Here is a 24,150-nt window from a genome sequence, read left to right on the forward strand (position 1 = left end):
CTGTTACTGTTGTAATGATCCACACACATCATGTAATATAAGTAGTATTTCACAAACTGCAGAACACCACATAGGCAATAATATTTGAGAGGACTGTTTGGGCATCAAGGCACTAGGAACAGCTTCTAAGAATTTTGATGGTTTCTGTAATGGCAGATCACTTCACAGCAGGACAATATAATTGGGCTTTCAAGAATCAAAGATGTCTGTGAAGGCACCAGCTAGTTACTTTCTTCTACCCTGTAGCCTTCATTAATGCGCCAGAAGTTTTGTGTATAGGTACTTTTATCTCTCTGAAGAATGGAAGTGATAATGAAATTATTCCCGAAAGAGAATCCAGCTAGAATCGTAAATAATGGTGGACAGAACAAAGTGAAAGTGTTCAGTGGATGGTAATGATAGTGACTGTCAACATTTCATCATCAATTCCCCATCGTCACCCTTCGAAAATCCTGGTCCAAGTTTTGAAAGGGGCTTTAAAAAAAATTCATTAACTAGTATTAAACCCATTACAAAAAACGATCTGCAATGTACTTCAATGTGACAGCGCTTGCTCATTATTCAATTCTAAAGGAAATGTCTGACGGCATTTTTTGGCTTAAAAAAAACTTGTGGATTTTATGGTATTTTGGGTAAGTTGCAATCTCACAAAATTTCATAAATAATTTGTCTCCATCAAGCAGATTCCAATTTCTTGCCATATCATCCCAAACATGTCATGTTAACTATCGATCATGGATCTATGGTGCTCCTCTCATCTGGTGTTGGCTGAGTCTATTATCATGCTATACCCAGGAGAACTGGCTGGTGTGGGATCTCTCAGGATAAATTGGCATCCTAGATGCCCACACTATTTTTAATAGGCTATTGTGCATCCAGACAAGCACTATCAGGCTGGAGCTGCCCTTCGTGGTTTGAGGCATTTGCCCCAGATGTGGTAAATCTGCATAAATCTGCAGACAGGCACTTGGAGCTCAGGGTGGATGATGTGGGACACACTCTTCCCCCCAGGGACATGTGGAAGATGCTATGCCATTCAACCCGAACACCCTGGGTCATTGTGGTCTCACCTGTCTGGAAGAATGCCCAGCAGTGAAGTGCAAAGTCAATAGCTGATGGTACTGATAAAGTTAGCTTACATTGGTGGGCGGCACGGTGGCACAGTGGTTAGCACTGCTGCTCACAGTGTCAGAGACCCGGGTTCAATTCCCACCTCAGGCGACTGACTGTGTGGAGTTTGCACGTTCTCCCTGTGTCTGCGTGGGTTTCCTCCGGGTTCTCCGGTTTCCTCCCACAGTCCAAAGATGTGCAGGTCAGGTGAATTGGCCATGCTAAATTGCCCGTAGTGTTAGGTAAGGGGTAAATGTAGGGGAATGGGTGGGCTGCGCTTCGGCGAGTCGGTGTGGACTTGTTGGGCCGAAGGGCCTGTTTCCACACTGTAAGTCTAATCTAATCTAATCAAACATAAGGGTAAGGTGTTGTACCACCCACTTTCATCTCATTCAATCCCTTCCTTTCTCTTTCTCATTTCAAATGAAAACAGCCCAAAAATGGAGCCAAGATAGGTGGCATGCTGCCCACCCATTACGAATAGATGATCCTGACCTTTAGACAGCATGATTTTGTGCGGGGGAGTCATGCCTCACTAATTTGATTCAGTATTTTGAGGTGACAAAGATGATTGAGGAGGGAAAAGCTGTTGATGTTTACATGGAATTCAGGAAAGCCTATCAGAAGCTCCCTCATAACAGATGAAGTAACAAGGTATCCTGGTGAACTGGCAAGATACATACAGAACTGACTTAGTCACAGGAGACAGAGGGTAGTGGTGGAAGGATGCTTTTTGGAATGGAGGGTTGTGACTAATGGTATTCCATGGGGATCACTGATGGGACATCTACTATTCATGATCTCCATAAATAATTTAGAGGAATCTCTAAATTATTAGCTGATCTAATTAGTAAGTTTGTGGACGATACAAAGATTGGTGGAATGCAGATAAGTAAGGAGAATTGTCAGAGGATACAGCAGGATATAGATCAGTTGGAGGCATGAGCAGAAAAATGGCAGATGGAGTTTAATCCAGACAAATGTGAGGTGATGTACTTTGGAAATTCAAGTACAAGTGGAAATTATACAGTGAATGGCAGAACTTTTAGGAGTATTGGCATGCAGAGCGATCTGGGTGTACAGTTCCACAGATCACTGAAGGTAGCAATACAGGTAGTTAAGGTAGTAAGAAAAAGGTTTATGGCAGTCTTGCCTTCATTGGAAGGGGCATTGAGTATAAGGACAGACAGGTTATGCTGCAGCTTTATTGAACTTTAGTTAGGCCACATTTGGAATAATGTGTACCACTCTGGTCACCACACGACCTGAAGGATGTGGATGCTTTGGAGAGCGTACTAAAAAGGTTTACCAGGATGTTGCCTCGTATGGGGGATTTTAGTGATAAAGAAAGGTTGGAGAAGCTGGATTTGTTTTCACTGGAATGCTGGAGGTTAACAGGGCTACCTGATAGAAGTTCATAAGTTCGTGAATGGAATGGATAGAGTAGGAAGTATGAGGCTTTTTCCTGGGGTGGAGGGGTCAATTATGAGGGGATACAGGTCCAAGGTGTCAATGGGGTGGGGGAGGGGGGGGTTGCGGGGAGCAGAAAGTTTAAGGAAGAGGTATGAGGCAATTTTCCATATAAATGGTGCTGACTACTTGGAACGTGCTGCCAGAATTGGTGGTGGACGCAGACACAATAGCACCATTCACGAATAGAAAGGGAACAGAGGGGTATGGATCTTGTAAGTGAAAACAGTTTTAGTACAGAAAGGCAAAATATGTTGGTGCTGGCTTGGATGGCCTGTTCCTGTGCTATATTGCTCTTTGGTCTTTATTCTTTGTTCTCTTTGTTCTTATAACCACCCAAAGTGGCCAACTAACCCTACCCAAACCTCTAGACTGATATCTGAGGATACCCTTGACTTACTGTACCAGGAACCATTAACTGAAGCCTATCTCCTTTGACTTGACTGAGGATTGCTGACAACCCAGGAAAAGCATCCTGGCTTTGTATCAGTGCCAGATAGACATAAGGAGAGCCAGGTTGCTGTGGTCATGGGCGAGCAAAGGCAGTGAGCGTCCAGATACATTCACGGTGAGAGAGAGCTGAGAGGGCAAGTAAACAGCTGAGATGCAACCTGGTTCAATCTGTTCCTGTGCATAAAGTCTTCTTGTTGGAGCATATCTATTCTAACTGAAGACACATCCCGGAATGCAGTGTAAGTGAATCCTGTAATGGACCTTTTAAGTGCATTTTGAAACATTTGAGAGGCTCCCAAAAGGCTAGCAGGTGTCAGACACCAGGATTTCCAAGATGGCAGCTCAATAAAAGAAGCAGAAAGACTATAGTCAGGTACCCGGTCTGACTTTCATTTTGAAATTGTTGATGTTTGTTACCTGATGACAGGTCGTAGAATAGTAAACAGTGTATTAATGAGGCACGATATGCAGTTACTGAGGCTGACAATAAGCAATGATAATGATCCCCATGAATAGGCAACTCATTGGCACTTAACAAGAATTTAGTCTTAATACCCGGTTTGAAAATGTAACAAATTGGTCCTGATGTGGAGAAAAGCCTCATTTGACTTCTCACATGGTTCTCCTATACTTCCCACCATGTTGTTCAGGCCACTATAAAAGTCAGTCCATAGACTGAAAGAATGTTTTGGCTCAAGATTCTTTGTTTGCATATACAAGGAACTAAGCAGAGACTGATAGCAGGACTATTAACAAGTGCCGGCATGAAACATCTACCTATTCATGCTTGAAGTCAGCAAGATGAATAAATCAATTGAAAATAAAAATTTCAAAGCAACAAAGCAAATAAGCATTTGGTGGAAAAATGCCATGAAAGGATCACATTTCTGCTCTGTGACAGCTGTGTGCAAAAACTTACTCTCACTTGCTGTGGGCTGACTGCCCCCCCATTCTTATTTCTCAGCTCTTTTGGATATTTATTCCACACTGTATACACTGCGAACCAACAGAGTGTGGCATACAGAAAACCTGGCCAGTAAATTTAATATAAAGGTGTGTTTGTATTTTAGGGATAATGATTGAAAAGTATGGACATACTTTCATGTTCAGTGAGCTTCAAAGGACTTTTGAAATGTTTGTTAGCATTGATATGTTAACATACGTAACCAGCCTGAATGTTTAATTGTTTTGTTGAAGATGCTGCCTGATCAGCTAAGTTTTTCCACATTTAACGTTCTTGCTTTTGTAAAATTCAACCATTCCCCTGTCCTTTGTTTCTTTAGTCTGAAACCTTAAATCTCCTCATTAAACAGCTACCACTTGTCCCATTTTTCATTGAACTCTCAAAAGCCCTGGTGCCCTTGCTGTTCCAGAGTTAGCTGCACTTCCAGCAACTTCTTACAAGGGAAAAAACAGCTGTCCGCATACAGGTTTAACTAATGGGCATGCCAGATGATGTCTTGGCCTTACAAAATTGTGAATCATGCATCAATTTCTTGTTTCTTATCTGTTCAGTGTAAAAACAAAGATCACAATTTACTCTGTGAACTGTTTTTTTTTTATTCAGCATAACTTTGATCATTTCTACTTCTTGTGTGGAGCTTCACTTACAAGGAATGCATATTCAGACTAAGTGCATGTTCCTGAATTCCCCAAATTTAATTTACTGTTATCACATGTACCGAGATACAGTGAAAAGTGATCTTTTCCATTTTCTGCAGGCAGCTCATACCATGCAAAGGGCATTAGGTAGCAGACCAAAGTGTTACAGCCACAGAGAAGGTGCAGAGAGAGATCAACACAAACATTTGAGAGTTCCGTTCAAACATCGGGTAACAGCGAGGAAGCAGCTGTTCTTGGATCTGTTGGTACATGTATTCAAACCTTTATATCTTCATCCCAATGGAAAAGGGTGGAAGAGAGTATAACCAGGGTGGCAGGGCTCTTTGATTATGTTGGATGTTTTTCCTGAGGTAGTGGCAAGTGTCGACGCAGTCAATAGATGGAAGGCTGGTTTTTGTGATAGACTGGGCTGTGCTCACAACTCTCTGTAATTCTTTGAGATCTTTGGTAGACCAGTTGGTGTATCAAGCTGTGATGCATCCAAATAGGATGCTTCCTACAGTATATCTGTAAAAATTGGTCAGAGTCTTTGGGGACAAGCTGAATTTCCTTAGATGTTGATGTGCTTTCTTGACTGTCGCATTGTTGTGGGTGGACCAGGACAGATTGTGGTGATTGGCATTCCTCGGAACTTGACATGCTCAACCATCCCCACCTCAGCACTATTGATACAGACCAGGGGTGTGCCCTCAACTCCACTTCCTGCAATCGATGACCAGCTCCTTCATTTTGCTGATGTTGAGGGAGAGGTTGTTGACTTTACACCATGCCGCTAAGCACTCAATATCTTTCTTGAACTCTGTCTTGTCCTTATTTGAGATCCAACTGACAACATGGGTGTCATCAAAAAACTTGTAAATGGAGTTGGGGCAGAATTTGGCCACACAGTTGTGAGTATATATGGAATATGATAGGGGGCTGGGTACAATTCCTTGTGAGGCAGCCAGTATTCAGGATTACCATGGAGATGGCATTGTTGCCTATCCTTATTGATTGTGGTCTGTGGTGCAGAAAGTCAACAGTGCCGCCCCTTCTATCTACCACAGGAATTTACCGCTGCTATACTAACTGCTGTGTACAAACCACCACAAGTAAAGGTTGAGGTGGCTCTGGATGTGCTGAACTCCACCACTAACACAGGTGGTTCAACCTGAGGCTCTGTTTATTGTAACTGGCAACTTCAATGAAGCTAATCTAAGGAAAGTATTGCCCAAGTACTACCAGAACATTACCTGCCCCACCAGGGGTGGACATCTTAGACCACTGCTGTACGACTCTGAAGGATGCCTACTGCTCCATCCCTGCCCTCATTTCGGGAACTCTGACTACAATGCTATGTTTCTTCTCCCAGCTTATAGGCAAAAGCTCAAGCAGGAGACCCTCTCGCAGATACAGGTCCAGTACTGGTTGGAAGAGGCAGAAGATCAACGCTGGTGCTGTCTGGAATCAGCTGATTGGGCCATGTTCAAACAGTCCACAGGTACCTTGGACAAGTACACCACCACCATCACAGACTTTATTAGTAAGTGTGTGGAGGACTGCATACTGAGGAAGTCAATCCGGGTGTTCCCCAACAGGAAATCCTGGATGAATCAGGACATACAGAACCTGCTAAAAACCAAGTGTGAGGCCTTCAGATCAGGAGAGCCACTCAAATATAAGGAATCTAAGTATGACCATCGCAGGGCCATTAAGGCAGCCAAGGATCAATACCAAACCAAACTAGGAACCCAGATAGATACCCAGTGACTATGGCAAGGACTGAAAGACATCACAGGTTCTAAAAAGGGACAGTGCAAGAGAACAGACAATGATATACCCCTCCAAGATCGTCTCAAAGCCTTCTATGCTCACTTTGAGCAGAATTTCAGCGGAGAGGTAACACCTATTCCAACAAGTCCTGATGAACCTATCCCAACAGTCACTGCATCAGAGGTCAGATCAGTTTTCTTTTGTGTGAATCCAAGGAAAGTGATGGGAGTAGACGGAATACCAGGCCGTGCACACAGAGCCTGCACAGATCAATTGACAGAGGTCTTCTTGATATCTTCAACCTCTCCCTGTAGCAGGCCACTGTCCCTGCCTGTTTCAAGAGGGCCAGCATCATCCCTGTGCCTAAGGCAGCTCATGCAGCATGTCTCAATGACTACCGCCCCAGTGGCCCTAACTTCGGTGGTCATGAAGTGCTTTGAAAGGCTGGTCATGGCATTAATCAACTCCAGCCTCCCCACCACTCTTGACTCCGATTTGTCTATGGGACCAACAGATCCATGTCAGATGCTATATCACTTACCCTTCACTCCTTCCTAGAACATCTTGACACCAAGAACAGCTACAGAAGAATCCTACTCATTGACTACAGTTCAGCCTTCAACACTATTATCCCCTTGAGACTGATTACTAAACTTAGTGATGTCGGACTAAGCCCCACTCTCTGCAACTGGATCCTCAGTTTCCTGACCCGTAGGCCACAATCAGTGAAGACTGGGGACAATATTTCATCCTCACTAACACTCAACACTAGAGCCCCTCACTGTATACCCATGACTGCACTGCCAAATAGCAGACTAATGCCATTTACAAGTTTGCTGATGACACCACCATAGTCAGTCGAATCTCAGATGGCGATGAAACAGATTACAGAGAGGAGGTGGAGGACCTGAAATAATGGTGCACTCAATGTCGGCAAAACCAAGGAGCTCATTACTGACTTTCGGCAGGATGCTACCCATGCCCCCTACACATTAATAGCACAGAGGTGGAACAAGTGGAGAGTGTTAAGCTCCTGGGAGTGGTCATCCACAACTGGCTTTTTGTGGACTCTTCATGTGGGTGCACTGGTTACAAAGGCCCAACATCTCTTCTTCCTCAGGCAGCTGAGGAAATTTGGCATGACAGCGAATACCCTTGCCAACTTTTGTGGGTGCGCCATCGAGAGCATTCTGTCTGGATATATAACTACCTGGTATGGCAACTGTACCATTCAAGATCAGAGATGGTTAGAGAGAGTGGTGAACTCGGCCTGGACAATCACAAAGGCCAACCTTCCACCTATAGAATCCATCTACCAGGCCTGCTGTCAAGGAAAGGCTGCCAGCATTCTCACAGATCCATCCCATCCATCTACAACCTCTACCATCAGGGAGTAGGTACAGGAGCCTGAACACATGCACCAGCTGGATTCGTAACAGTTTCTACCATAGTGTTGTTAGAAGACTGAATGGACTCACAAACTCTTAACATTCGCCTGTAACTATGTTTTTGTTTTTGTCGCCACTTACCTAATATTTATTTATCTATGCTACTTAACTCTGTGATCTGCCTGTATTGCTCACAAGACAGAGCTTTTCACTGTGCCTCGGTACAAATGACAATAAATTCAATTCAATTCAATTCTAATTACAAGGCAGCAGCCAATATGTGCTCTGGTAGTCTGAAGCTAAACCTATTTCAGCCTACCATCTGGGATGGCATTGTGAAGACCTTTGTTGTTTTCTTGAATCTCGTGTTTTACTTATAATCTTTTGTTTGTGCAACTGTTGCTATTGTAGCAACCAAGGAAGGTTTCACATCTCACCCTCCTTCTCTTCTTTGAACCATGTAGCAGTACCAGATCCAGTCAGCCTGCCATTTGGTGTCTCCATAAAATTGCTTGTCATCACACCCAACATCTTAGCCTAGGAACATTTCAGTTGATAGCCTCAGTAAATTTACAATTAAGACAGCCAAAAACAAACTACACCAAAGAGATAACTGCTGCCATCTAGAACTTTGCTGCAGCTGTATTTTCATTTTTGCTCACCAGTTGTTAGATCTCCCAAATGCAAGTTGAGAATTTTGGCTCAGCTCACTTTTCTCTTGCAACTTTAATGATCTTGTGAGGAGCAAGACCAATATCAAAAATAGCTAAAAGTCCCCTTAGCAAATTCATTGAAAATATCAATGTAAATATACATAGGCCTTCCAGAAAGGTCTCGGGTTGAACTTACAATCATAGAATCTTAGAATCTCTACAGTGTGGAAACAAGCCCATCAGCCCAGTAAGTCCACAGTGACCCTCCAAGAAGTAACCCACCCAGACCTAGTCCCCTAATACTCCACTTTTACCCCTGATTAATGCACTTAACCTATACAACCCTGAACACAATGGGCAATTTTAGCACGGCCAATTCACCTAACTTGCACATCTTTGGTTTGTGGGAGGAAACCAGAGCATCTAGAGGAAACCCACGCAGACATGGGGAGAATCTGCAAACTCCACACAGACAGTTGCTGAAAGGTGGAATCAAACCTGAGTTCCTGACGATGTGAGGCAGCAGTGCTAACCACTGAGCAACCGTGCTACCAAGTATGTTGAGGTAGCTGAACCACAAATCTCAGTAGTGTAGGTAAGACATTCCTCAATCTAGAACATAAATATTGTTCAAGATCGGAGTAGAGATCAATAACTAAGAGAAACCCAAACCTCCAGGGAATGGCTGAAAGGACAGCATAATAAAATTCCATGCTTTAAAATTTTTACTCGAGCAAACAATAAAACACAATTGACTCAACTACCTTTGTAGGAACTGATACTTTAGAACCCAAAACAAAGCATACCTCTGTTTCTTTTAGCTCAACCAAAAACACTTTTCATCAATACATTTTTCCAAAGGGTTTCTATTCTCCCTGAAGCAGTCCAATATGGTTTTTTTGTTCCTCAGGATCTATTCCCAAACTTTCCCTTTCCCAGACTGGAAACCTTTGATGTCAGAACTACCATTCACAGTGAGATTTCTCCTGGAGATTTGTCTTCTTGCTCAACCAAACTGAAATCTCTATCCTAGTTTTACTGCTCATGAGTTTGGTCTTTTCAATCTGAGGGCAAGGTTCCAGCTGCATTCCTGTGTGTGAATCATGGCATCTCACTGGCAGTCCTTCTTCCAGACCTTGGCAAACAAATCTTAGCTGAGAGTTTTCAGGGACACCTCGGACCCTTCTCCTCCCAAATCAGACTTCCACCAGAACACAAATCAAATCGACCCTGCATCCAGTCAGAAATGCTGATCAGTGATCCTGGAGACCCCAGTGCTCTTTGTCTTCAAAGTAAATGGACAGACCAAAGCACAATGGTTTACTTCTGGGACTTTGGAGATTCGCATACTATCTACCGAGTACACGGGCTGCTGCCACTGCTTGCAAGATCAATAGTTTATACTTTCCTCCCCAGAAAACAAGCTGGGTCACCTTCACTCTCTAATAGTCAAGCCACTTTTGGTTGCTCTTAAGCAGACTTCAGAACTGGTCACATGACTCACCTCATTTCACCTTATATTAAAGGCACAATCCTAAATCATAACAATCTCATAACTGTAACAACATGCAATAAAACACTGTGATGACCATGGAAAGCTGATATAAAATGATTGGGTTCTGCTTTGCAGAAAGGACCACAAATGGGTCATTTTCATCACTGAACAAATGCTCCTTGCTGATCATGCACAGAGTTGCTCAGAAAGCAGACTGACTACATGAGCAAGAGAGGAGAATTTTGAAGCATTTCTAAATAATCTATAAGCTGTATTGAAGAAGAGTACAATGAACCTTTGAAAGTACAATCCTCTCAGTCCCATAGAAGAACAACTATTCCATTCAAATAAACACAAACCTGTGAATGCTGGAAATCTTTGTCAACTTTGTCAACCACCTGGAATCAATGTGGATTTCACCAGTTTCTACATTTCCCCTCACCCCACCTTGCTCCAGATCGAACCTTCCAACTTGGCACTCTCCTCTTGAACTGTCCTACCTGTCCATCTTCCTTCCCATCTATCCGCTCTACCCTCTCCTTCCTCTCTGACTTATCACCTTCCCTCCTACTTTCAACGATCTATCACATTCCCAGCTACCTTCCCTCCAGAGCCCACCCGCCACCGGCCTTCCCCACCTCCCCCATATACCTCTCAGCCCCCTTGGCCCACAAACCTCATTCCTGATGAAGAGATTACGCTTGAAGCATCACCTGTCCTGCTCATCGCCTGTCCTGCTGCCTGACCGGCTGTGCTTTTCCAGCACCACACTCTTCGTCTCTGATCTCCAGCATCTGCAGTCCTCATTGTCTCCAGTATTTTTCTAGCCCTCTGTTTCAACTTTTCTATTCAGTTTGCTATCATTTATGAATCGCTTTATCTGATAAGGATGACAGGTTATTTTATTGTCTTGACCACAGGTGTCAGGATCTACACGTGTCTCTGAATGATACACATGAGCAAACATACCTTAGACATCTAGACAGATCTGTAAGTTAAATGAAACCAAAATGATAACACAGGTAAGATTCTTGCTGATGCAAGTAATTTCATTGACAGAAGTTTGGTCAACAACTCAGGATTCATGCCTATTCCTTGCTATCACAAGAGTTTACAGAAAAGTTGGCAAGAGTGAAGGAACCTCAGATGGAACAAATAATCAGCTCAACAGGCATAGTTATCTTACAAGTATTGAGGAATACTGCCTCTCCAAGGAGTAAAAAACAGAACAACTGCTCCAGTGAGTTCCCATAGATCATTACAAAAACATAGCATGACTTATGTGTGCAGTGACTGCCCTGGACTGGTTCTTCAAGCTTGTTGTTGAAATTCTTCGGGTGAATGTAGTTGTGTTGCTACCTGCAACAGTTGGCAGGATTGAAGCACAGTGTTATGAAGTACTAGTTGTTCTGGGCACTCACTCTACTGGCTGCCATTCAATGTCTATAAAAAAAGGAAATGTAACATTATAATGTTGGCTGTAAGAATTCCTATCGAACAATGCTAATAGAATAAAGACAGAGACTGTTCCAATGATGAAGGAGAGGGAATGAATATGAATGGGTATGTCCAGAAAATGATGCATTGAGCCCTCCATGGTTTTGCTGTTTCCAATTTCTCTATAATTTGCACATTGACAATGTTCAATGAAGCCTCTTTCAACGGAAAAGGTTCAGGTTTCAAAAGCAAAAATAATGTCACTTAATCTTACCTACTTGCAAGAAACTATTTATGGGGAATTGCAAGATGCTGAACTGGGAGGTTTTAGGCAAGGATTGGTGTAGTCAGGGATGATTGACATTATAATGCTCCTTCTAGATGGTTAAATATTGAATGAGGTTTCAGTTATTTATATAACCTGTCAGGAACTGTTTTGCTTTCATGTGCTCTAGCTCTCATTACAACAATCACATTTCCATTTGTGACATTCTTTATTGCTGATCATTCACTTTTTACCATTCTCTAACTACGTATTTATTATCAGGCTCACCTAGTCCATGCAATCTCCTCCCCATTTCACCCTGAATTCATTACTACAATACCATTTCTGACTGGTACCTCACCCTATTCCCTCCTTTACTTTGTATCTGTTCAGTGAGATTATTAATTCAACTTCTATAGTGACTATATCACCTTTGAATGGCTCTGTTGTTCTTAATTTGCCTTGTTGTTTCCATTTTGCGTAATTGTTTTTAAATCTTTCTGACAACTCTTACTTCATCTTCTTAATTCCTAAATTCTTTGTTCTAACTTGTTCTCCACATCTTGCATCAGCATATTCATGCATTTTTCTTCCATAAAAGACGGTCAAATCACTTTGTCAGCTGCACTTTTCCCACTGACTCACTTACTTTACCCCCATAAGCTGTGAATGACTTTACGAATGAGGTCAGCAATGGCAGCACGGCCAATCTGTTTTGCATCAATCTAGGAAAGGTGATCAATAACAGAAAGGCAACAATTCTGAACTCATTTGAAGAGAAGCACATAATAGGAGGTCAGTGAGGAATAGGAGCTTGCAGCTTGTATGTCATGCTTTCCAAGTTGGCAATATTTGGCTTAACTGTTCACCTTGCCTCTATGCTCCCCTGCCTGACAGTACTGCTGAGGGAGATAGCTTACAGCTGATATCACCAGCTTGTTAATCGAGACCCAGGCTAATGCACTGGAACACCAGTCCAAATCCAATCATGCCAACTTGTGGAACTTGAATTCAATTAATAAATCTAAAATGTAACACTAACTTCAGTAAGAGTGACTATTGATGGGATCTTCCCAGCCACTTAAATAACATAAGCATTGGTGAGAAACTCAAGAAAATAGAATAAGTTCGCCAACTAGGAGATGCATAAAGTTGAGAGCAAAATGACCAATTCTCCCATTAAGTGTTGAACAGCAAAACAACAATCATGCAAATGAATGGCTAGCAGCCTTTTTGCATCTATTTGCATGCATTAGCATGTTATTATTAGTTAGTCTCACCTCATTTACATGCAGTTTGCCATTCTCCCATTTACCAGGTCAAAAATGGAAGATGACAAATTCCCAGCCTGAAAGTCAGAGCTGCATTCTTCCGTCAAGTCAAGGGAGAGAGAGCTTTCAGTGAGGGGGTCCCACCACAGTAAGTCAAGGGCAGCCTCCGAAATCAGTCTAGAGTCCTGGGGTTAGTCAATCATCAGGAAGGTAACCATTGTTAAGGTACAAAGTTAAAAATCACACAACACCAGGTTATAGTCCAACAGGTTTAATTGGAAGCACACTAGTGTACACCCCAGTCCAACACCGGCATCTCCAAATCATTGTTAAGGTATCCATAACCTCTTCATTTTAGGAGTGGGACATAGTCAGTCCTGTGGGTCCCGTGCAACCAGTCCAGGGAGTCACGGTAATTCTGTCAAGGAGCTGCAGGGATCTGGTCACTCATCAGTTGAGCCATCAATCCAAGTTACTGAAAACCAGGCAAGGGGGAAGCAGGATAGTTATCAGGGGCGACTGCTTTCAAATGGATGCTGCAGAACTCAATTCTGGTGTTTGGTGATAGCATGCTAAGATGGAGAAGGAACAACAATTGGGAAAGGCGGGGTTAAAAATCAACATACTTGGCAGATGGGGGTGATACTGACGGGGATGATAATGCATTAGAAATCATGGGAAGGGTGGTGAATGATGGTCCACACTACCCTGGCTTCAACGGAAGTCAGTGCAGCACGATTGGTGGCATGATGAAGTTGGTGGGCTGAGGTAATGTTAAAGACATGAAGTCATAATTCAAACAGGTATGTGGGAAGATGAAGGCATGATATTGATAAGCTCAATATGGAGTGCCAAGACAAGAAGCCCGGAGGTTTTAGAGAAGGGGAAGGGGCACTGTGCTAAGGCAACTTCGATTGTCTTTTACACTCATGAGACTCGTAAATGTGAGCTGGAAATAGAAAATGGCTGACAATACACCTGGAGAAGGCAGAAAAAATATTTTTATCTTCAAACTGAGCACATAGGCTCAACTTGTGAGTGACGTGAGACCCTTCAAGGGTAATTAAATTAATCAGGCTCTTCCACTGTACAGATTGAAGCCATTTATAATCATGGTATTCTGCATTTGAAATGCATGCAGTCTCTAACTTAGTGGAGTACAAACCCTGATCATAAGTAGTCTTGATCACGCCATCGGTCATTGCAAATTGAAAATTCTCATCTTTATGAAGTAAATGTAATCACAAATGACCTTAAAATTGTTACCTGCAGGCCACAATTCACAGAAACAATCTAAAATGTCATATGCTTCACAAGGACACAGACTGATTTCCTCCCACCTTGACCTGTAAGTATTCACTAACATCCCCTTGTATGTGATGTTAACTATCCTGAGTGCAATGAGGAGTGAAAGTGACAGCAAGGTATCAATAATCCTATAGCACTTTCAACCTCCCACTGTTATGACAATGTCCCAAAAACAAGTTGTGGAGTGGAAATATGTCAGAGCTAGATACAGGCAGCATAGTGGTTCAGTGGCTAGCATGTTGCCTCACAGTGCCAGGGACCGGGTTTGATTCCAACCATAGATGACTGTCTGTGTAAAGTCTGCCCATTGTCCCTGCATCGGCGTGGGTTTCCTCTGGGTGCTCCAATTTCCTCCCACAGTCCAAAGATGTAGAGGTTAGGTGTATGGGCCATGCTAAATTGAGTGTAGTGTCCAGGGATGTGCAGCTTAGGTGAATTGGCCCTGGTAAATGCAAGGTTACAGGGATAAGCTGGAGGTGGGACTGGGTAAGTTTATGTTCAAAGGATCAGTTCAAACTCAATGCGCAGAATGGCCTCCTTTGACACTGTAGGAGTTGTATGAATCTATAAAGGGTTAGGAAAGATTATTCAAACTCTTGTGTAAATGTTAGAATATCTATTTAAATGAGAGAGGGAAATAATATTTCTTTAAGGCTAATGGTTTTAATTATAAAATGTCACCAGTTGAATTTAAGACAATAGATTATCTCTGGTGACTCACTGAGAAAGGAAAAGCAAAGCTGATTGAATGCAGATAATGCTCTGATTGCTAAATGTGTAAGGCATGAGTGCAGGTACTGACAGGCAGATAGTCATTTTTTTGATACTTTCTGGGAAAGTATGAGCTTTGAAAGGAGACAAAGCAAGAAGAGAGTCAACAGAGTTGTCTGGGAGTGCCAGAGGAAACCAGTTGGAGGGAAATCAACACCACATAAATCAGTTTGACCTGTCATGCTCACATTACTGCTTGTAGGAGATTGTTGCGTGCAAATTAGTGGCAGCATTTCCTACACGACTACATTTCAAAGAAGTATACCTCTGGTTCTAAGCAGTTAGCAGTCCTCTGGCACCTCACCTGTGGCTAGAGATGATTCAAAAGTTATTGCCAGAGTCCTTAAGATCTCCTCCCACTGTCTTCCTCAACAACCTGGAGTACATTTCATTCTGGCCTGTGGATTAATCCAATTTTAAGACATTCTAAATCTGCTAGTATCTCTTCTCTATGTTAATTTCTTCTACTATTTCACTGTCCTCCGCTCGGATCTCTATACCTGCATCGTGTTTTTTCCTTTCTGAAGACCAACGGAAAGCATTCATTGAGATTCCTATATACAGCATCTACACAATCCCTAATCTGACCTGTTATCCATTACTTATTATTCATATGTTTGAAAAAAAGTTTTTCTTTTATTCCATCTGCCAATGCTTTTCCATTCACTCTCTTAAGATTCCTAAATTCCTTTTTTAAGTCCACTCCCCACCACTGCACTTATTATAGTTCTCCAGGGACTCTGGCATATTGAGCCCTTGGTAGTGACATAAACTTCACTTCTTTTCTCAACCTGAACCTCCAACGCCCTTGAGGTGGTTTCTCCAGTCTTGATCTCACCCTTTGTCTTTATGCGAACATATCTGCCCAAACTCTCTCTCTTTGAATGCCTCCCTCCTCTTATACAGTTTTATCTCCAAGTAGCTGCTCCTAGATCATTTGGCCCAAAGCATCCCTTATTTTAGTTAAATTAGCCTTTTTGCAGTTTACAACTTCTATTCCTGGTACACTCTTGTTGTTATCCACCACTACCTCAAATCCAACAGAGTTACTCCCTCCCTATCTTGCACGCAAAATAAGCCCAATTAATTTTTAGATGGTTAAAGTTCTCTGTTATTTTTATATTTTGCTGAAATGTGATTACATATTTGATTCTCTGACTTTCCCTGACTGTTTGGGGGCCTACAACATATCTAACAACATGTTTGCCTCTTCGATGTTTTTTATTTCTATCCATGTGCTCACATTTGATGATTTCTCCAAGACATCACCACTTCTTATTGCCGTCATTGGTTCCTTGTTTGATATTGTGAACCTCCATCCTCTTCTAGCCCATCTCTATCTCATCTAATACTTTATAACCATGAATTCTGAGCCGTAACTGCCACCCATCTTTGATCCAATTCTTGATTATAGCCATGAGATCATGCTCACATATCTATCTGTGCCCCACCTAGTCTATCTTATTCCTCATACTCCTTGAATTAAAATATACTCCACTTTGCCTTGCTAAATTCACTTCTTTCTCATCTACCCTCTGTTGCATCTGCATTCACTTATTTGTGTTTAACTTCTAATCCATTTCAAATTCTCCACCATCTCAACCTTTTAATCAGAGTCCCATTCTCTTGCTAACCTAGTTTCAATCTATTCCAACATTAGCAAACCTCCCCATGAGGGATGTCAGCCCTGTTCCTGTTCAGATATAACCCATCGATCTTGTTCGTGTCTCATCTCCAACACAAAACAGTCCTAGTGCTTCAAGAATCTTAATCCTCCACTCTGTACTACCTCAACAGCGCAAATTATCTGTTGTATCCATCTAATCCCATACTCACTACTGCATGGAACAGGGAGTAGTCAACAGAATACTACTTTTGAGGTCTTGGACATTGGACCTTGATAGTATTCCATTGACAGCCCTGAAGATGTATGCTCTGCAACGAGCTGTGCCATTGATGTGCCATTGTTTTCTAGCTGGATAAATCCAATCTGGCCGATTATCACCACATCAGTTTACTCTCAATCATAAGTAAAGTGACAGAAGGACGTGTTGTTAACAGCATCAAGTGGCATCTACTCAGCAATGCAGTGATCATTGATGCTCAGTATAAGTTCTGTTAGGGTCACTCTGCTCCAGGGTTCAAAGAGCTTTGTTCCAAGCATGGACCAAAAGAGTTGAATTCCAGAGTGAGATGAGGATGATTGCCCTCAGAATCAAGCCCTATATGTCCAAGTATCTCAGGAAAGTGCCTTAGGCCCAACCATCTTCATGAGTTTCAGCAATTACCTCTGTTCATCATAAGATCAGAAATTCAAATGTTAATTGATGATTGCAGAATGTTCAGCAGCATTAACAACTCCTCAGTTTCTGAAACAGTGCATATTCAAATACAGCAGGACCTTGATGATATCCAGGCTGACAAATGGCAAGTAACATGCGTGCCACATAAGTGCCAGACAATAACCACCTCTAACTAACGACAATCTAAGCAATGCCCCTCGATATTTGGTGGCGACACCATCACTGAATCCCCCACTATCAACATTCTGGGGTTACCATTGACCAGAAACTCAACTGGACTGGCTATATAAATACAGTGGCTAAAAGAGCAAGTCAGAGGCTAGGAGTCCTGCTGTTAGTAACTCACCTCTTGACTCCTCAAAGCTTGTCCACCATCTATATGGCAAAGTCAGTCATTTGATGGAATACTTCCCTTGTGCCTGGATGACTCAACTCCATCAATATTCCATATACGTGACACCACCCAGGGGCAAAACATCTGACTTCAGTGGCACCACATCCACAGACATCCACTCCCTCAATCGCTGATGCTCAGTAGCAGCAGTGTGCATGATCTACATGAAATTCACCAAAGCTCCTTCGATAGCAACTCCCAAACCCTCAAACATTAGCAAAAGTGGCAGATACATGCGAACACCATCTGCATTGTCCTCTCCAATCCAGTCACCAGTGGGGGCGCGGTCAGTGTCAGAAGCTTTTTTTATTTTAAGACTCCTCCGCTCTCTATCATTAAAGCTTATTGTTACAACAGCACCTGTGTATGAACTACAATTTAAATGAACGAAATGTGTGATCAGTGAATGAGATGGGACACTCTTTAAATGTGGTCACCATGATTTATTTGCAGTTGCATCCAACAAATCATTCTATAAGCATAATGTACTTGCTTTGTATATGAAATCATCAAAAGTAGTAACATGTAGTAATAGCAGGGTCATTGGAATTCAAAATGCAATGATTTTCCTGTATCCAATGCAACTAAAGTCTTTGTGTGTTTCACTGAAATTAAGATAAATTGTGACTCTGAGTTTGCAGTATAATACGCCACATTTAAAAATTTTCTGTATAGTTGGGTTGTATTGCCTGGTGGGAGAATTTTGACATAAATCTCTTTGGCAGCAGAATGGGTCAGAAACCCCTTACATTGAATTTTATCCCAGGGACAATTTGTCCCAAATGCTCCAATGAACGCTATTGACATCCATTTGTAGTACAAGGTGCTTTGTGGATGTGATTTTAAGAATAATGATCTGTGTGCACATAAGTGTGGCGGGTCACCTCTGCTGCATTGGTTACAAATAAAGCCTTAACTATGTTTAATGGCATTGAGGATATCTTCACATCCAGCTGGCATATTGGGAGTTTGACAAGTTTTTTCCTGTCTTGAGCTGAATTTTCTCACTTATGACCTCAACATAAGTTTTGAATGTGATTACTATGGTGGCCTCAATTTGCACTTCTAAAAAGTATAGTGAGGTTGGGAGTGGGTTGTCTATGAGGCTTATCACGGTGGGGGGGTGGGGGGGTAGAGATGGGTGGTTAACAGGTTTTGAAAGTTTGCACCTGCATTGATTTAAAGTATGTTGCTTTGAAATTAGATGTTTATGCTACACAAATAGGCCCTATCAACCTGTCATGACTGGGCTCACCAAGAAAAATTCCTACCTTGTTATCGTTTGCAGTTCTTAACCACGGCTGTAGGTTACAGCAATTCAAGTACAATTCAATATGCATTAAGGGTTTCTGCATCTGCCAACCTTTCAGCCAGTGAGCATCAGACCCCTGCTTTACAATCATTTCACAACCTTCTTCCAATTCTTAATTGGATCATTTCAGCCCCATTGTGTGGGGTAAGGTGCACGACAACTTTGGTCTGATGGGTTAGGTAAGGAGTGGATGGGCTACAAAATTCAACAGGGAGGACAAAGCAGGGGGTGTCACATGATTGATAACAAGCTGGGGGCATGGCGGTCCATGTGCAGCCTTGGCGTTTTCTGATTGGTGCAGGGGAGATCGTGGGTCACATGACGGCGGGGGTTAGGGGTGGACAGAAGATGGCGGAGGTATAAGAGGATAAGCTGAGACATCAGGAGAGCAATGAGGCGGCGAAACGGCTGCCTGCAATACCAGCACCACCACCATTACCATCGTGCGCCTCAGTAGCCCCTTTGGCAATGGGAACCAGCGAGGTGAAGCCAATGGAGGCTGTCTGAGAAAAGAAGAGGCCAGGTAAGCAGGAAACAAGCTTCTTCACTGTGCTGCTGGCATTCCGCTCAAACTGAGCAGAAAAAGCATTGAGCGCATCAGGGAGGCATGTGCCTTTGTCCACTATCTTTCTCTGCTTCATTTTGTATCCCATAATGTTCTTTAGGCCTCGCCACAGGCAGCAGGAGCCTGTGTGGTTGGTTTAGCCCTCTAATTTGGTCCTATACAGCCTCTGTATCACTGACAGCTTTGCGGAGGTCATATCTGGATCTCCCGTATCGGTCTGGGTCATCCAACTGGAATGCTGCAAGTCTGGTCTTTCAAACTTCATACAAACTTCAACTAAGTCATAGTCATATAAAAGAAGCAACACTATTCCTAATTATCAACTCATTACTTTGTTATTAGCTGAGGAAGAGGAATCAGTGCTCTTCTTTTTAACTCAGAAAAGTGAAGACTGCAGATGCTGGAGATCAGAGTTGAGTATGTGGTGCTGGAAAAGCACAGTATGTCAGGCAGCATCTGAGGAGCAGCAGAATCGATGGTTCTAGCAAAAGCCATTCCTGATTAAGGGCTCTTGCCCGAAACATCGATTCTCCTGTTCCTCAGATATTGCCTGACCTGCTGTGTTTCACCTGCACATCCACTAATGTCATTTATTGTATCCGTTGCTCCCGATGCGGTCTCCTCTACAATGGGGAGACTGGGCGCCTCCTCACAGGGGGCTTTAGGGAACATCTCCAGGACACCAGCACCAATCAACTCCACTGCCCCATGGCCCAACATTTCAACTCCCCCTCCCACTCTGCCAAGGACATGCAGGTCCTAGGCTTCCTCCACCACCACTCCCTCACCATCCAACGCCTGGAGGAAGAACGCCTCATCGGAACACTTCAACCCCAGAGCATCAATGTGGACTTCACCAGTTTCCTCATTTCCCCTCCCCCCCACCTTACCTCAGTTCCAATCTTCCAGCTCAGCACTGTCCCCATGACCTGTCCTACCTGCCAATCTTCCTTCCCACCTATACGCTCCACCCTCCTCTCTAACCTATCACCGCCATCCCTACCCCCATTCACCGACTGTACTCTTTGCTACCTTCTCCCCAGCACCCCCCGCCATCTCTCCACTCTGGAGGCTTCCTGCCTCTATTCCTGATGAAGGGTTTTTGCCCGAAACATCGGTTTCCTGCTCCTCGGATGCTGCCTGACCTGCTGTGCTTTTCCAGCACCACTCTGATCTAAACTCTGGTTTCCAGCATCTGCAGTCCTCACTTTTGCCCTGTCTTAGATTATCCCCACTTCACCACCCTGCCACTCCTTCCCCCTTTATCTGCAGCTCCCCCATACACCTACCCACCTCCCCCCCAGTCCTGAAGAAGGGTTACACCCAAAATGCCGATTTCTCCACCTCTTGACGCTGCCTGGTTTGCTGCTTCCAGCCTCCTAGGTTTCAGCATCTGCAGTTTTTGTTGTCTCAAGGCTGATAAATAGCAAGTACTTTATGAGAGAGAAAATGCAAAAGATAACAAGTGTCTAACCATCTCCCCTTGGCATTCAATGGCATTACAATCATTGAATCATCCACGATCAACATCCTAAGGGTTGACCAGAAACCATACTGGACTGGCCATATACACATAGCAACCACCTCCTGTCTTGTCAATGCCTGTCAACTAGCTACAAGGTACATGTTGGGAGTGTGATGGAATAGCTCAGTGAAACTCCAACAACACTCAAGCTTGACACCATCCTGAGTAATGCAGCCAATTTGATAGATACGTCATCCATGATCGTCATCATTCACTCTCTTCACCAGTGACACACAGGGCAGAAACATGTACCACCTTTAAGGTGTACTGCAGTAACTCACCAAGGATCTTCTGAAATCACTTTTCAGACATGTGACCTCCAACACCTCGATGGCCAAAGGAAGCAAATGTATGGGAACACTACCACCTGCAAGTTACTCTTCAGGCCACACACCATCCTGACCTGGAACTATGACGTTATTCCTTCAATGTCACTGCATTAAAATGCTCAAACTCTCTTCCTAATAACACAGTGGGTGTCCCCAGAGTCTATAGACTGCAGCAGTTAAAGCAGGCAGCTCACCACCACCTTCTACAGGGCAAGTGGAACAGACCATAAATGCTGGGCTTGGCTAGTGATGTCCACTCTCCATAAATGAACTTTTTATAAAAAAATGCACTTCAGTTAAAACCTTATTCACTGGATGGTGGAAGAGCTAATTATCAGTTTTCTTTAATGAAAGCAAAAAGGATGTCATTACCTACTAACCCCCAGTATGAAACTAAAAGTGTTAAATCAAACTCATACACAAGCTCAGGTTGTAAGTTCAGAAAGGAGAACATTGGGTCAAAAGTGGAAGAATGAAGGTTATGCAGTTTAAAGAGTCCTTACAGCTTGAGAGGCGTAATGAACTCAGACCACAGCTATCAAATTGTTGCCTGATATCATCAGCATTGGTGAAATTTGGACATACTCTTGAGTTCTTAGTGAATGGTTCTTTGGTCGATTACTTTGTCACCAGATATTGTCTTGAGGTGAGGGAAAATAGTGGCACAGAGAGTGAGAGAGACAGAGAGAGAGAGAGAGAGAGAGAGAGAAAATCAGGAATTGGGCTTTGCCCGAAACGTCGATTCTCCTGCTCCCCAAATGCTGTCTGACCGACTGTGCTTTTCCAGTGCCACACTCTCGAGTCTGATCTCCAGCTTCTGCAGTCCTCATTTTATCTCAGTCCATGGTCAGTGATCAAAGCAGCCGTTTTAAGTTAGTATTTGTTCTCCTTAAAAGTAATGTTTAGTCTGTGAAAGGTCTCAAGTATAATCAAATGTTGCATGTTAAAATTTGCTCACCATATTTATCACTATCGAAACATTACCCACTATCAATGTACGACAAATAAGTCTGTAGCCTGCAAAGTCTATTCTGTAGACAACATTTGATAACATTTTCAATCCAGTGGAACATCTCCTATATCATTTCCTATTAAGTCTTCTTTGTGTCAGGAAAATGACTAATCAACAAGAGAAAGCAACATCGTTCAAGAACATGTTGAAAATATGGAGTATGATTTATCATATCAGTCTAAGAAAAGATAAATGATTAAGTAGATGTTTTCCAAATAAAATCAAGAAAACAAAAGCTTAAATGTGTTGACATTAGATAGAATTTCAAATCTCTTTTTGTTGTTGTTCAAGAGGAATCAGCACTAATTTGTAAAGATTTGCTGGCACACTAAACTACAATGTAACAAACAGAACAAAAGTTTTTGCAGCTCTGAGTGATAAAAGAACACTTCGCAAAATTCTGGCAGCTCCCCAGAAACAATGGGGCACAGACTTGCTGCCATTGGGCACCTGGATCGACATAGTGCCCATGCCAAGGGATCTGCATTGTTCTAACGTCCCCAAAATCTGAGTGCGGGGAGCACAATGCACTATCAGCCTGCTTCCATTAACAACCTTTTGCACACCAACAGACATGATTCTAAAAACAGAACAGACACGAGAGACACTAATCATAGCAGCCCTATTCCTTTGCTTGTCTAGTCTGCTATCAAAAAGGATGTAAACTCTCGGTTTGATTAGTGTCAAATGAATGCTATGGCTGGGGTGGAAAGTTCATTCGAAAGATTCAAGCCTAGGAAAGATGGACATAGATTTGGAAGACAACACATTCAATGACATTACAATAGCAACTGAGCCAGGAAGAGGCATCTGGTGTCAACTCTTTAACAGGGATTTGGGCAAGAGAACACGAGCTAGGTTTCATGGTCAGGATATGCTTAATGAAAGTAGGTGGAGAGATGGGTTCAGGGCTTGATCAGGAGTGAGCCTGAGGCAAGATTTAGCTTCATAAGCAAGGTGAAGTGATGGGTGTGGGGGCATGGAAAACTTCATAGACAGCTGAACAGAGTCTCATTCTGACTTACAAAGATGGCAAGGGACCACTTGTTGTTATTAGAGCTCAGGATGAAACAGACTGATTTCAATTAAACAGATAGAATTTCTTTATTCCTGTGGAGGACACAGAAGCAGGGCGAATGCAGTTGAAAAGAGTGGGAGATACAAGTCAGCAGTCAAAAATAGTCATGTTAGTAATTCAAGCCATGGGTGTAAAGATGACAGCACTTCACAGTCAATGGCTGTGAATATTGGTAGAAGGGTTTACCTAAGAGGGTTAAAAGCTGCAAAAGAAATCAGGAGAAGGGCCATGGTAGGTTGAGGTGGATCTTAAAAATAGCCACCAGCGTTTAAAAAATATTTATTATTATATTAACAGGTCAATTACTTCACATTCCGGATGAATTGTAAACACATTTTTTGAAGCAAAATAAATAAACGATAACAACATGGTATACATTAAGTCCTTTAGCGAGATACTTAGAGTCATACAACATGGAAACAGACCCTTCAGTCCAATTCATCCACACCAACCAGACATCCAAATCTGACCTAGTCCCATTTGCCAGCACTTGGCCCATATCCCTTGAAACCCTTCCTATTTATATGTCTATCCAGGTGCCCTTTAAATGTTGTAACTGTACCAGCCTCCGCCACTTCCTCTGGCAGCTCATTCCAAACACACACCACCCTCTACGTGAAAAAGTTATCCCTCAGG

The 24,150-nt window shown here is 42.8% G+C and overlaps 1 protein-coding gene across 12 annotated transcripts in view; it reads right to left on the bottom strand.

The window, feature by feature from the left end:
• gulp1b (GULP PTB domain containing engulfment adaptor 1b) overlaps positions 1-24,150 on the bottom strand; it is a 375,129-nt gene that overhangs the window by 163,721 nt on the left and 187,258 nt on the right. The window contains exon 1 of one of the 12 annotated variants that reach the window (XM_072579033.1): positions 11,304-11,326. The exons of 10 other annotated variants lie outside the window; for them this stretch is intronic. The gene's annotated coding sequence lies outside the window, so the exon portion shown is untranslated. Of the gene's footprint in view, positions 1-11,130; positions 11,273-11,303; positions 11,327-24,150 lie in introns of those variants that run through there. One more of the 12 variants, XM_072579031.1, reaches the window with a different exon arrangement.

Source organism: Chiloscyllium punctatum, chromosome 10 (genome assembly GCF_047496795.1).
Source record: "Chiloscyllium punctatum isolate Juve2018m chromosome 10, sChiPun1.3, whole genome shotgun sequence".
Taxonomy (NCBI): domain Eukaryota; kingdom Metazoa; phylum Chordata; class Chondrichthyes; order Orectolobiformes; family Hemiscylliidae; genus Chiloscyllium; species Chiloscyllium punctatum.